Source organism: Vipera ursinii (genome assembly GCF_947247035.1).
Source record: "Vipera ursinii genome assembly, chromosome: 1".
In the NCBI taxonomy this organism is placed as follows: domain Eukaryota; kingdom Metazoa; phylum Chordata; class Lepidosauria; order Squamata; family Viperidae; genus Vipera; species Vipera ursinii.
Genome location: NC_139512.1, coordinates 328,879,647 through 328,894,005, shown reverse-complemented (window position 1 = coordinate 328,894,005; position 14,359 = coordinate 328,879,647).

The window sequence follows — 14,359 nt, the reverse complement described above, 5'->3', positions numbered from 1 at the left end:
GTTTAATGGTATGAAAAGAAACAAATATTTGCAAAAGGCAATAGATTAAGTTGCTATTAAAGAGTGCAGAAGCTGGACAGAGCTGGCAATCTCTAGCTTTAAACTTATCTCAAAACCTCAATCCTTTCAGGTATCAGGTTAACCTTAAAAAATGGTTAAATTTGACAAAGTTTATAGAAGGGTCACTCTATGGTAGTTCAAATACCCTTTACATGACGTTAACAAGAGAAACCACAGACTGTAGCTTTAGCATTTAAGATACAGATTGCTATGTAAGAGAAAGAATCAGAAGTGAAACTTTCATTTTCAATCTATTTTAAATATTATAGTATTGCTACAGATTCATTACTATGAATACAATATATAGTACACAGATTTTTTTAAAAAGGAAAAGGCACATTTTAGGTTGGACTCCCCCAAAATGATAGTCCACCTGATTTCTTATTGTAAAAGATCAAAGTTGACAATATTACAGAAGATTCTTGAATCCCTTGCTGTGTTTGAAAGGTATCAGAGGGCCCACCCCAAATAAATTTCATTTTCTGATGTTGTTTTTTCATCCGTGGAAAGAGGAGAAGCCAGATTCAACTGCACTAGGAGTGAAATGCCATTTCTCCTTAGGGTGGCACACAGTTCAGTCTAGGCTTTACTGTTGGAAATAGCTTCAATCTCTGCAATATGTATTTCATTATAGTTCACACCAACGTAGATTCGAACACAATACTTGCAGTAAAGCAACCTAGATATAAGCAATGATAGCAACTTGCTGTCTCCTGGCTAATCAAGTCATGGCTAGGAGTTGGGATAAAGCCATATCTTTTGTGGACTTTCTTTACTCAGGATGTCTGTCTGCAGAAGGGGTTGCTTGCCCTTTGAGGTTTTGAGGCAAAAGTGATCCCTGGGTATGTGATCTTCATGGCCTTTAAACCTTGTGGGCTGAATTCCTGCTTAAGACATAGTAGTAAGAGGAAGTGATGAATCTGAATTACTAGTCTCATCTGTTAGCACTATCATATCTCTTCTTTGTACGCAAAGGGACATCCATCAGCTGCTGTGTTTGAGGTTTTTTGCTACTATAGCTGTGGCTTCTCTTTCATAATCAAATCTACCTATACAGTACTTCTGATTTGGTTGGGCACAAGTTTTTGGAGAGTGCTGAGGCACAGAGTGACAATTGCTAAAGTGATGTAGATTTATTTTGATCACAAAATGGACACAGAAAGAATTATTTCCTTTCTGATGCCAGGAACCCTGATCAAGCTGGCAATGGAAGGCCAAATTCTGGTCCATAGGCTAGCTGGTCTGTCAGTGGTGAGACCCAAACAGTTTGCTTCTTTACACAGAGACATGCACTGTTGGTATTCATTCCAATGGAGAGGAAAGAAAAACAAAGGTTGCTAAACAAGGATGTTCTCCAAACTGTACATTGCTAGAGCTTAGAAAGATGAGACAGACTCAGAAGAGGAAAGGCTATTAATCACAGATCGTTATTAAGTCTTGGGAAGCTAAAATGGCCTAAGTTCAGATCTTTCAGCCCAGAGCCGCATCTGTTCTGCAATGTGATTATGAGGATGAAAAGAAAAGAGTATGATTATACAGTTCATGGGATCAGTGAGCTGAAAGAGGCCATTTTAGGCTATTAGTCTGATTATTGAATGCAGGAGCTCTGAGTTAGAGGCTCTCTACATAATGTCCAGCTTCTTTAACTCTCTGAAAGAAGGGTATAGGATGGAATATGAATTCTTACTTTGATCAACAATCTGATCTCCTGAAAATCTTAACAAAACATTGCCTTTTTGGTACAAGTTGTCTGGAGGGATGTGAGAAAGAATTATATAATACTGTATAAATACACATACAATCTTTTTAGAATATAATGGAAAACCTATTTCTGAGGAAGCTGGCTGAAATGAAGAACAGAAGTTGCAAATCATACTGGTACGTGAAAAACAATATAATAGGCCACTTCCCATTAGGTCATCATCATTTTGTATCACTTGATCGATCAAGTGTATATTTCCAAGCTAATCTGGGGGTGCCAATCAAAATCCCTCCAAGAAAATCTTAGCAGTAAATTATCAGAGCAGTTTCCTTATCCTGTTTCCTGAGATCTTTTAAACGAGAGATGATGAAAGTGGAATTCATAATTTCTGCATGCATAACATGTGATCTGTCTTTGAATTTCTATTTCCTCAGAAGAAATGGAACTACCAATGCAAAGAAACATTATAAGAGAAATGTGTCTCTGTATATGCATTCCACTATACTGGCTGAAGAATTCTAGGAGTTGAAGTCCAAAAATCTGAAAGTTCCCAAGGTTGGAGACGATGCTCCCACATATTTGCCATTTGAAGCTATTTACTATGTACTTCTCTCCAGCATTTCTGTCTGTTTTTTGGACTTCCTTTGTAAAAGCCAAATTAGAGAATACAGAGGCTTCCTTCAAGTTTAAAAAGACTGTGAAGGACAACCATGCAAACCTTTTTTTCCTAGAGGAGGAAGGTTTAGACTTTCAGACACCAAGGGTGACAATCCAAATGGGACTTTAAGTACACAGACTTCCCAGCTGTAGGGAGGATTCAGTAATGTACACAACCACCATTCAGAAATTGAGAAAGTAGATTGTTTGGGCATCAAGGTGTTTCATTTCCAAAATAAATTTCATTTCTGAATCAAATTCTCCTTATTTTTTGAATATGGAGATTTGATTCTAATTAGCTATGCTCCCACCCTGCCCCGCCCTATTAGTCACAGATCCAGTGAGAATTAAGTTTTAATAGGTTTTTTAAAAATATTTTTGCTATGAGCCTGTTATGTCACAAAATAGTCACTTACCAGTAGTAATCCTGCTTTGCTGAGTTGCTCTAGCATCTCAAGACACTTTTTGCTATCCTTGCTTATCTTTCCTTGGGACATGGGACTACAATTTATTTATATTTATATATCAAATTTTATTTACTCATTTTCAAATGTCTGGCTACATCCAATTATAGCAATTATTGTAAAGAAATCTGGGAGTGGATAATATTTTCTTGCAAATAAAGATGGTGCTAGGTGCTACTAACAGCTCAACTGGGGATATTAACACTGGCAAACCCCAAACATTGCTCATTAGCATCATGTTGCCTACTTGTTGTTTTTTAGTCTTGCCAGTCTAATGTAATGTAGGAAAATATGGACAACAGTGAAGAGTATAGCTCTTACTTATTTATAAGTAGTCCTTGACTTACAACCACAACTGAGCCCAAAATTTCTGTTCTGAAGCGAAACAGTTATAAGCTGAATTTTGTTCCATTTTATGACCTTTCTTGCCACACTTAAGTCTCTGTAGTTGTTAAGCTAGTAACATTGTTGCTAAGTGATTCTGGATTCCCCACTGATTTTGCTTATCAGAAGGTTGCAATATGTGATCACATGGTTCCAGGACACTTCAACTGTCATAAATATGAGTCAGTTGCCAAGCGTCCAGATTTTGATCATGTGACCTCAGGGATTCTGCAACAGTCGTAAGTGTGAAAAATGGTCATAAGTCACTTTTTTCAGTGCTGTTGTAACTTTGAACCATCACTAAATAAATTGTTTTAAGTCAAGGATTATCTGCAGATAGGAAAGTCTCCTTTTGAAGAGCTTCCCAGGACAAGTTCATTTTATGCAGAAAAGGCCACAAGAAGAAAAAGCAAGAAATTATTAATTTGTTTGTTTTATTTGTTTGCCTCCCATCTCGCTTTGAGATGGGAAGCAGGCTAAGGAGCACAGGCATAGAGCAGCACTCTAGTTACTGTGTTGAGATGTACAATAGTCCTTGACTTATAGCCATTCATTTAAAAAGGTAAAGGTAAAGGTTCCCCCGCACATGCATGCTAGTCGTTTCTGACTCTAGGAGCTGGTGCTCATCTCCGTTTCAAAGCCGAAGAGCCAGCGCTTGTCCGAGGACGTCTCCGTGGTCATGTGGCAAGCATGACTAGACGCCAAAGGCGCACAGAACGCTGTTACCTTCCCACCGTAGTGGTCCCTATTTTTCTACTTGCATTTTTACGTGCTTTCGAACTGCTAGGTTGGCAGAAGCTGGGATGAGTAACAGGCGCTCACTCTGTTACGCGGCACTCGGGATTCGACCTGCCAAACTGCCGACCTTCTGATCAACAAGCTCAACGTCCTAACCCACTGAGCCACCGCGTCCCTTTCAGCCATTCATTGACCATTCAAAGTCACTGAAAAAAAGCGTCTATGACACTGAAAGGCACTGAAAAAAGCATCTATGACCTTTTTTTCATACTCATGCCATCCCCCCAGTCACACAATCAAAATTTGGGCACTTGGCAATATTTAGAACAGTTGAAGCCTCCCAGGGTCATGTGATCTTCATTTGTGATCTTCTCAGCCGGCTTCCAACAAACTCAATGGGGGAAGCCGGATTCGCTTGGCTGCAATGATTTGCTTAGCATCTGTGGCAAAAAGGTCATAAAATGGGGCAAAATCATTTAACAACTGCTTTGCTTAGCAACAGAAATTTTGCACTCAATTGTGATTGTACGTTGAAGACTACCTATATTACATTTCCATTTAAATTAGGTTAGGGGGCAAACATTTGGGGCTTTGTTTTGCACATGGCGGATCTAGAGAGACAGAATGGATGCTTCAAGTTTTGCAGATGCTCAAGGCAGCCCCTATTTCCTAACATCCCCGCCCATTTTTAGAGCACAGCCTTTGTCATGCCACTTAAGGTTTACATAAGGGGTGCCAAACTGCCGGCCCGCTGGCTTGATGCGTCATGCCAAAACCGCACCCACCCCAGTTCCGGCAATAGGGAAAAAGTCAATGATACATCATGACATGTCACGTGATGAGTTTGACACCCCTGCTTTACATGGTCCTTGAGCAACTACAAGTAGGACATTTCTGATTAAAAAAATAATTTCCCCCCATTTCCCTGAAGAGTTAGAGGTTACTATATAGACATCAATCTCCCCCTTTGTCTGCATTTGGCCTTATGTAAGAAATCACCTGAAGAACAGGGAGGATGCATAACCCTTGGTTGCTGTTTCTTAGGAAGGTAGATTGAGATCTGTTAGTAAAAGGCCAGCCCAACCATTAAGCTGAATGAACCGGTTATCTTATGAAATTAATTTTGAGAAATACAAAAAGTATTCTAAGGAGTTATTTAAAGGCTAAGAGGAGAAAGAGATACTTTGATAGCTTTCTAAATTTTAGTTCAGATGCCAAAATAGTGTGACTGTCTTTCACAGCGAATCTTGTGATTTGAGATGGAGGTAGGGAATGGATTGTACATTGGGAGTGTATTTTCTTGATCCAGCACTGCAACCAAAACAATAATTTATCCATTGATTTTAAAATGTTTATATGGCCACCCATCTTGCAAACAACTCTGGCAGTGCAAAAGTTATTTAATAACTTTTATAGTTAAATAATTACAAAACTTTTCACCCAACAACCAAATGGGACTAGAATAGATTTTTGTGTGAAAAGAATTGTGAAATTTGTTCCATTACTGAGTGCTAATTTTGAAGCAGGATATGCGCTTAAAGATACTATCTTCCTTTTTAGTGAGTATTTGCTTCTTGAGCCACTAGTTTGCATCTACCTCAGTTTGGTGGACCTAAGGGTTCTGGTAAAAAAAGAAAGAAGAAGTAAATTCCACAAGCCTAAAATTTGCCATCCTGGAGTAAAAAAATATTTTTTATTTTCTTTCTACAATGTGCATGCCACATGTATTAAGGAAATAAAAGTAGCTTTTAAAATAGCTACCAAAAAATCATAAAAAGCAACATTTAAATCAGTATTATTTGTTCAGTCTCCCTTCCAATATCCTGAAAATGGGTTTTATTTTGGTGAAGTCCACCGAGTTCTTCAAAAAGTTTTGATGGACTTATTTATTTATTTATTTATTTATTTATTTATTTATTTATTTATTTATTTATTTATTTAAATTTATATACCGCCCTATTCCCATAGGACTCAGGGCGGTTTACAGGGAAAATTAAAAGCATAACATACAAAAATTAAAATCAGTTAAAACAATGAATTAATTCAAGTCCCCGAAATTTAAAACTAAAACCCAATTAAAAATTAAAACCCCTCAGTCTGGGCCAGACAGCTCGAAGAGCCAAGTTTTCAGGTCCCGGCGAAATGAACGAAGGTTGGGGGCAGTCCTAAGTTCCGTGGGAAGTTGGTTCCATAGGGCTGGCGTGCCCACAGAGAATGCTCTTTCCCTGGGAATAACCCGCCGGCATTCCTTAACCGGCAGTACCCTGAGAAGGTCCTCCCTGTGGGAGCGCACAGGACGATGGGAAGTTGATGCTAGCAGCAGGTGTTCCTTTAGATAATCCAGACCCAAGCCATTTAGAGCTTTATAGGTCATTACTAGCACCTTGAATCTCACCCGGAGGGCAACCGGAAGCCAATGCAGCTCACGGAGAAGAGGTGTTACACAGGAGTATCGGGAAACTCCCATCACAACTCGCGCGGCTGCATTCTGCACCAGTTGAAGCCTCCGAGTGGTCCTCAAGGGCAGCCCCATGTAGAGAGCATTGCAGTAGTCTAGCCAGGAGGTCATGAGCGCATGGGTGACTGTGCGTAGCACAGCATTGACAGCAATGCTATAAGGAGTGCTTGGGATCAAGCTGCTATTTACATTTTCCATAGCAACAGCAATAGCACTTAGCACTTAGCAACAGCAATAGCACTTAGACTTATATATCACTTCACAGTGCTTTACAGCTCTCTCTAAGCTGTTTACAGAATCAGCATATTGCCTCCAACAATCTGGATCCTCATTTTACTGACTTTGGAAGGATGGAAGGCTGGGTCAACCTTGAGCCAGTGAGGATAAAATTCCTGGCAGTGAGCTGAATCAGCCTGCAATACTGGATTCTAACCACTGTGCCCCCATGGCTCCATAATGTAGGTAGTCCTTGACTTATGCCCACAATTGAGCCCAAAATTCCTGTTGTTGAGTGAGACATTTATTAATTGAGTTTTGCCCTATTTTACGACCTGCCTTGCCACTGTTAATTGAATCACTGAAGTTGTTAACAACATGGTTGTTAAGTGAATCTGGCTTATCAGAAAGTCATAAAAGGTGATCACATGAACCTGGGACACTGCAACCATCATAAATATGAACCAGTTGCCAAACATCTGAATTTTAATCACATCACCATGGGGAAGCTGCAAAGGCTGTAACTGAAAATGCTCATTAAGTTCCTTTTTTCAGTGCTGTTGTAACTTTGAACGGTCACTAAATGAACTTCTGTAAGTCAAGGACTACCTGTATCACATAATACTGATTCAGGGCAGTGAGAAATTTAAATGACAGCTACATGGAGCCATGCACTATGTAGAGCAAGGGTCTTCATACTTGACCCTTTTATGACTTGTGGACTTCAACTCTCAGAATTCCTCAGCCAGCATGCCTGGCTGAGGAATTCTGGGAGTTGAAGTCCACAAGTCATAAAAGGGCCAAGTATGAAGACCTCTGATGTAGAGCATTGGGATATTGTGCTTATCCCAAGTGGAATGCTGAGGCACTGATCAAAGATGCTAGATCCTTGTACTGGCCCTAGAACATGGATCATGCTTTAAAGAAATGAGACAAATAAGCAAATTTTAATTTAATTCAGCATTTATTTCTATAGTAGTCAAACAGATATTGTGAGGATCCATTAGTAGCCACAGATATACTCCATAAATTTGTCCAATACCCCTTCTGCACCATCCAAATGGGCAGCTGTTAGTAAAATATTCTTTATCTGTCTTGAATCTACTACAATTCAGACCACAGTCTTGGGTTTTAATGAGACATGTGATCAATGTCTACCCTCATGTATTCTTTCTTGAACATATAGCTCCAGCTTGCTCACCATTTGGAGTCTCTATTCAGAGGCAGCCTGAAGTTGATCTACTTGATCTGGCAGGAAAGCAGAGTTTTCTATTGGAGAAGGGAACAACATTTCCTACATCAATAGCAGGACTTTTTTTGTCATAGAACACCCAGAACGGAGTTCCGGCACCTTTTTTGGATGGAACCTTGTAGGGTAGGCAAGGCGGGTTGTATGAAGTGTGTGAATTCTGGCCTTTTTTTTTTTTAGAAAAAAAGCACTGATCAATAGTATATGTCAGACATGTCAAACACAAGGCCAGTGAAGTGGTTTCATGTGGCCCACGAAGCCATCCTGGAAACAGTGAGGGAACGGCCCCCGTGCCTTGGCCTTGGCCCTGGCCCCGGCCGGCCGGGAGCCAATGTACAATTTCATGGTGGCCATCTATGCTGAAACACATTCAGTCTTAATTCCACAAGGCCATCTGGAAACAGTGAGGGACTGGCGCCTGCCGTGTCGGCCCAGCCCACTGGGCGCACGCTGGGGAGGTCTCTCCCTTTGTGAGGAATGAAGAAATGCACCATCACCTGGAAGTGGCCAGCACATGGCCCTGCCTACTTCGGGCAGGCTAGGGGCTTGGCAGTGTTGCGCAAGTAACATTGACTCATGCTGCTCATGGCATCCCCTCCCGAGAACCCACCAAGCCGGATATGTGAAGTAGGCAAGGGCCATGTGCTGGCCACTTCCAGGTGATGGTGCATTTCTTCATTCTTCACAAAGGATGACACTTCCCCAGCTGCGTTTCTTGCCTGTTTTTCTCCCTCCCTCATCTCAAATATTTTCCCACCACTCTTAGGAAGGAAGGAAGGAAGGAAGGAAGGAAGGAAGGAAGGAAGGAAGGAGGAGGGAGGGAGGGTCTGAGGGAAGTCCTGCCTTAGTCCTTCCCTGCTGCACTTTCACCATCCCCTTGCCCCCTGCTCTTGGCCTATCCTGGGGGGTCTCCCATCCTATTGCTAAGGAAGCTTGGATACAAACCCAGGTCTCCTCACATGGAGAGGGAGTGGGCCTCCCTCTGACTTTGCCCTCATACCCATCATGAGCAACCTGGCTAAGGAGAGCAAGCACAGCAGCAGCAGCCTTGAGGAGGAGGTAAGTACAGCTGGGCACCCCCTTGGGGAAGTGGGGCTGGGCTTAGTGCTGCAGATGCTTGAAGGCCGGGCTGGGCATTTGACCTCTGCGCCACTGTCCAGCTCCCCCCACCCCCGCATGGTCTGAGAGGAACAGTGAGGCTCCTCCAGTGAACCATGCCTTGGCACTTACCCTGGTCCTACCCCCTTCTGCCAGAGACCCTCAGATTTGTCCCACTCCTGCCCAGATCCCCATAGGCACCCTTGACACAAATGATGTAGAGCTGGCCATGCCCACCCAGTAGGCCACACCCACTCCAGCCATGCCCACCCAGTAGGCCCTGCCCACCCTGGCCACACCCCTGCCCCCCCCCCGAGGGCAACCGCAATGCTGATGCGGTCCTCAATGAAATTGAGTTTGACACCCCTGGTATATGTCATATGGAGTTGTCTGAGGGAAGTTGACAATATGCTGTACTTTAGCCTGCTGCAGGACCATCTCTTTCATTGGTCTATGGGACTCTGATTCTTAATGACTATTTCTACTCTGGCTGCTAAAGAAAAATGAGGCTAGTCCAGCAGCCATTTTGTCAGCTGGAGAAATAGCTACCTCATGGAAAATCTTTCACAAGGTTAATATATACCCATTAGAGAAGAAGAATCAAGGAGGGGATTTCAATGCTTTCAAGAGGAACATTAATCAGTGGCATTCATTAGCAGAAAATTATTTCACAATTACAGCCTTACAACTGCATCAAAGCTGCTTATTATAAGATCAATGGAACAGTAAGAACTGGTGTTGCTCTTGGTTTTTTATATTATTTTTCATTTCATGTTGTCTACAAGGTTATAACATCTATATAAGCCATTCTGGAAGAAAGGGGACAAATGCTTCAAATAAAATCAATAGCTTAGTTGGTATTTATTTTCCTTTTGAAAACATCTTAACAGTGGTATTATTAGAGGGGGGTGACAAGGTATCTGAAATATATTATTCAACTTCTAGGATTCCAAACCAGATAGTGACCAAGCAAATAAGAAAACAAATCCTTATACATAGGAAATGGAGAAGAAAATGTATTGTTGAAAATATGAGAAAGAAACCTAAATTCTTTAAGAGAGTGGGAAAGTGGCATAAAAGAATAAAAACAAATGACAGATACCAAGAAAGAAACTTTGACAATAGAGGAACCAATTTGCTAAAAGTTGTAGTGAAAGTTTCTAAAAATCTTGGAAAGCTGGTGAAAGTAGGCTTTGGATGTTGCGAGTGTGGCCTTGGATGTTTATTTTCCAAAGGCACATCTCTTTCTCCACAGAAAAACAAGTAAAGTTGTTAGTTTTCAATGATGCAGCTACATATATTTTAGATCTAGACTTAATAAGTATTAATGAGGGGCTGGAATGGGCTGGCCTTTGGGCTTAAACACAACCCTGTAATAGAAAATAGCAATGTATTTAAAAAGAAAAATGTAAAGCAAGTGTACAGAAATTGTGTACAGGAAAAACTGGCTGTCTCCTAATATTGTAAAGATAGTCCTTTTGTCCAGTCATCCAACAATTGTTCAAAGTTACAATGAACTTAAAAAGCTACTTACAACCTGTCTTCGAAGTTACTTCTGCCCCACCCCTGTGGTCATGTGATTACATTTTGTGCACTTGGCAACTAACTTGCATTTACAACTGGTTGCATCCATGGTCATGTAACTGTAACTTGTGACTTTTTTTACTGTCGTCCAGCAAAAACACACAATCAGAAGAATGGATTCACTTAATAAGCATAAAATCATTGTAAAATTGAGTTGCATAGTACCTCAATATACCAATGCAATGACTTTCAATCAAAATTCTAGTCCTAGTTGTGATAGTAAATCAAGGACTACCTGTATTTTTAAAATAATTAAGGATGCAGTAGCAAGTAGTAGTAGATCTTGTGCTTCCTGGCTGATCCAGGTTGGCAGAGAAATTGATGCTAGATCAGCATAATTGCTGCTCAGACCACTTGCTGTCCTTGGGATCAATGAAGAGCTCCTTCCCCAGTACCATAAATCAGGGGACTGGTACCGGGCCACGGCATGCCAGCAACCGGTCTGCACAAACAAGCAAAGCCTCATTCGTAGGATGTAGGCAGCACACAAAATCACACTCTCAGGTCCATAGAAAAACCTTTCTCCACGGAACTGGTTCCTGGTGCCCCAAAGGTTGGGGACCTCTGCCATAGATTATTTTCTCACATTTTTTCTAGTCTTTCCCTACCCAAGGTATTACATTCACTGAAAACTTAAAAGAGTCCATTAGGTTTTTTTATTTTCGAAAAGAAAACTATGGTTAGTAAAGCTCTTATCTGTCCTCCCCTTGGTTCCCAGTTTGGTGACAACAGGTCTCCCAGACTTCCAGGGGAGCTTTGGAGAGATACTAATGGTAGAATTCTCCAGCAGTTCCCATTGTTTGGCAGTGGATGCTGTGGACTTATTTACCTAATTGGGAGGGGCTAGCTCTATATTTGAGAGCCAGTTTGACCTAGCGGTTAAGACATCAGGCTAAAGACCATGAGTTCTAGTCCCACCTTAGGCACAAAGCCAGCTGAATGACCTTGGACCAGTCATTTTCTCTCAGCCCTAAGAAGGAAGCAATGGCAAACCACTTTTGGAAAAAAACTTTCCATGGAAACTGCAGGAACCTTTTCAGAATAGGTCATGAAAAAAAGAGTCTATGTCTGCATAACTATGCTTTTATTTTATTGCATTCCACCCTAATGAACATACCAGAACATGTGAAAAGCCCCCAAAACCGTGCTAGCAAGGGACTCCTGGTAAAATTACAAACGAGCAGCATTCACTCTCTCTCCATTTTTCCTTCATAAGGGAAGAGGAGAGAATATCATTGAAGCAGATCCTTGTGGGTTAATCTACAGGCAGCTTCACCTGACAAAAGGAAATCCTTATGCTCTAAGATGCAATGAACTTTGCCATCACCATTATCACAATAAGTTCTTTGTGCCTAAAATAAAAACTGAAAGCCAGGACAGCCAAATTTACCAGCAAATCCCAGCTATCTTCAGAAAGAAGCCCTGGCAGTGCAGTGTTTAGAATGTAGTATTGTAGGCAAATTCTGCCCACAGCTTGGAGTTTGATACTGGACTCAAGTTTAACTCAGCTTTCCATACTTCCAAGGTCGGTAAAATGGGGACTCAATGTCAGGTTCCAGATGGAAAAACCCGATGAAGTAAAACATTGGAGGCATGACAATCTCTAATGTAAACTTTATTAGGTATAACATGCTGGTGTGATAGAAGGAAAGCTAGCTCTGGCAATATGGTGGGAAACAGATAATTTAAAGAGTGAAACTTTGCCTTTCCCTTCAACAGTTTAGGTCACATCGTCCAATAAATCTTCCAGCAATTGTTATGAGAAGAAAACTTCGGTTTGCCAAAACATCTCTTCAGCTGCTTTGGATCTCACACCAATAGGGAACTCCTGTGGATCCCAAGCTCTTCCCTTCCCCTGTGCAACTGTAGGCAGGCTAGAAGCACTATGGCAGTCCTAACAGCAAGCAATGGTTTCATAGCTTGACACCCAAAATGTTGGGGGCAATATGGTGATATTGTAAACCAGAGAATGCTGTAAAGCAGTATGCGGTGGTACATAAATCTAAGTGCTATTGCTATGTTATTTTTAGATCTAACAGGCTTTTGGCCAATTTGTCAAGGCAACTCCACACAGAGTATATCCAACAAGACACAACTAAGAGTAGGTGTAGAATCTTCAAGATTGGTCGAACTGATTTAAATAATTTATTTCCAGACTACAGGGCAGGGTAACAAAAAGTAAACCCCCTCCCCTTAGCATCCCCCAGAAAAATGTGAACATTTTTCATTTTTTGACAAATTTAGCAGACAAAATGTTGATGCATAAGGCACCAGTTTCATCAGTAAAAATTCTTGAAACTACCTTCTAAACCAGGTCTTGGTTTTACTCATTTCTGGAGTATTTCCACATCACAGAAAATCCAGTGCAGCCCCTGAGCCAACAGAAACTTATATTCCTGTGGAATAACAGTGGTACAAATGGTATTATAGAAAACCCAAAGGTGCTTTTTCCAAAAGGAAACTGGACTTCCTTGATTTTTAATTTGAAAACATTTTGCTTCTCATCCAAGAAGCTTTTTGGATGAAGAAGTGAAATGTTTTCAAATAAAAAAAACAAGAAAGTCCATTTGCCTTTTGGAAAAAGCATCTTTGGGACAACCATGATATGGATGACTGAGAATCTCCACAGATATTACAGAGAGAGTAATGAAGTACTATTCTACCCAGCAACATATGTGTAAAAGCAGAGAAGAGTATCAAGCCCAGATAATAATAGCAGGAGTTTCACTTTTCACTTAAATTGTGTCTTAACCAAAATCAACAAGTGAAGCTTTGTAAAATTGGGAAATGTTGATTTAGAACTTAGGTAGAATTAAACTTTCTCCAAGGCATTATGGATCTTTTAGCCACCATACCCAGAGGGCACCTGATTGAGGAAGTTTGAATTAGAGATCAACATCTTTCTATAACCTCTAAGTACTGAGGTTACTAATGAAATATTTTCATATTTTCAGGCAGATTAATTTTGGCTGGTAATAGATGTTTGCAAGCTGTTCTTACAGATATTTTATGTGAACCATGGATGTATGTATCATCATTGCTGGAATAGTGCCTACTAGATGTATTATGAACCCATGTCCTTTCTAATTTGTGAAAACTATTGGAGTGGAGCTAGTGTGCTGGACCTTAGCTATTGCTAACAAAGATGCTCTTCCAGCTGTATTCTTATTCTTATTATTAAAATTATTATTATTAAAATTATTAAAATTATTCATTAAATCTTCCAGAATGATGTAATTTCCAGCTAAGTTTGAGCAGTCTATTATTTGTGCAAGATGACTAAGCCCCCTGTTTGAAACTGAAACTGTCATGATGACCTAAGACAAAAGAATAATTTCCAGGCAAGCAATCTAATCATACCATATAAATTAATAGAAACTATAGCTGCTCATAACATCAAACAGGAATCTTGTTGGAATTATGTTCTACTGTCAACTACCTCTGGTCTGAATTTTAAATAGAATACAGCATACCATTTTTCAGATTTACATCAGCTTGTTGCAATTTAGGAAAATTAAATTAATATTGAATTTGGTCCAAAGCAAGTTGCAACCTTCAAGTTTTAAATCCTTCCAAAATGCAATTTGCATCTCCTCAGGGAATTATACAACACAGTCCTTTCAGTAGTTACAAAAAGGCTCCACACCTATTTGCACTACTCAGATGACCCTGAGGAAACAGATAAACCTCCCAGTGGCTCAATGACTCTCTAAAAGAATGCAAATGACCAGCTGTCTCCCAGAAATATA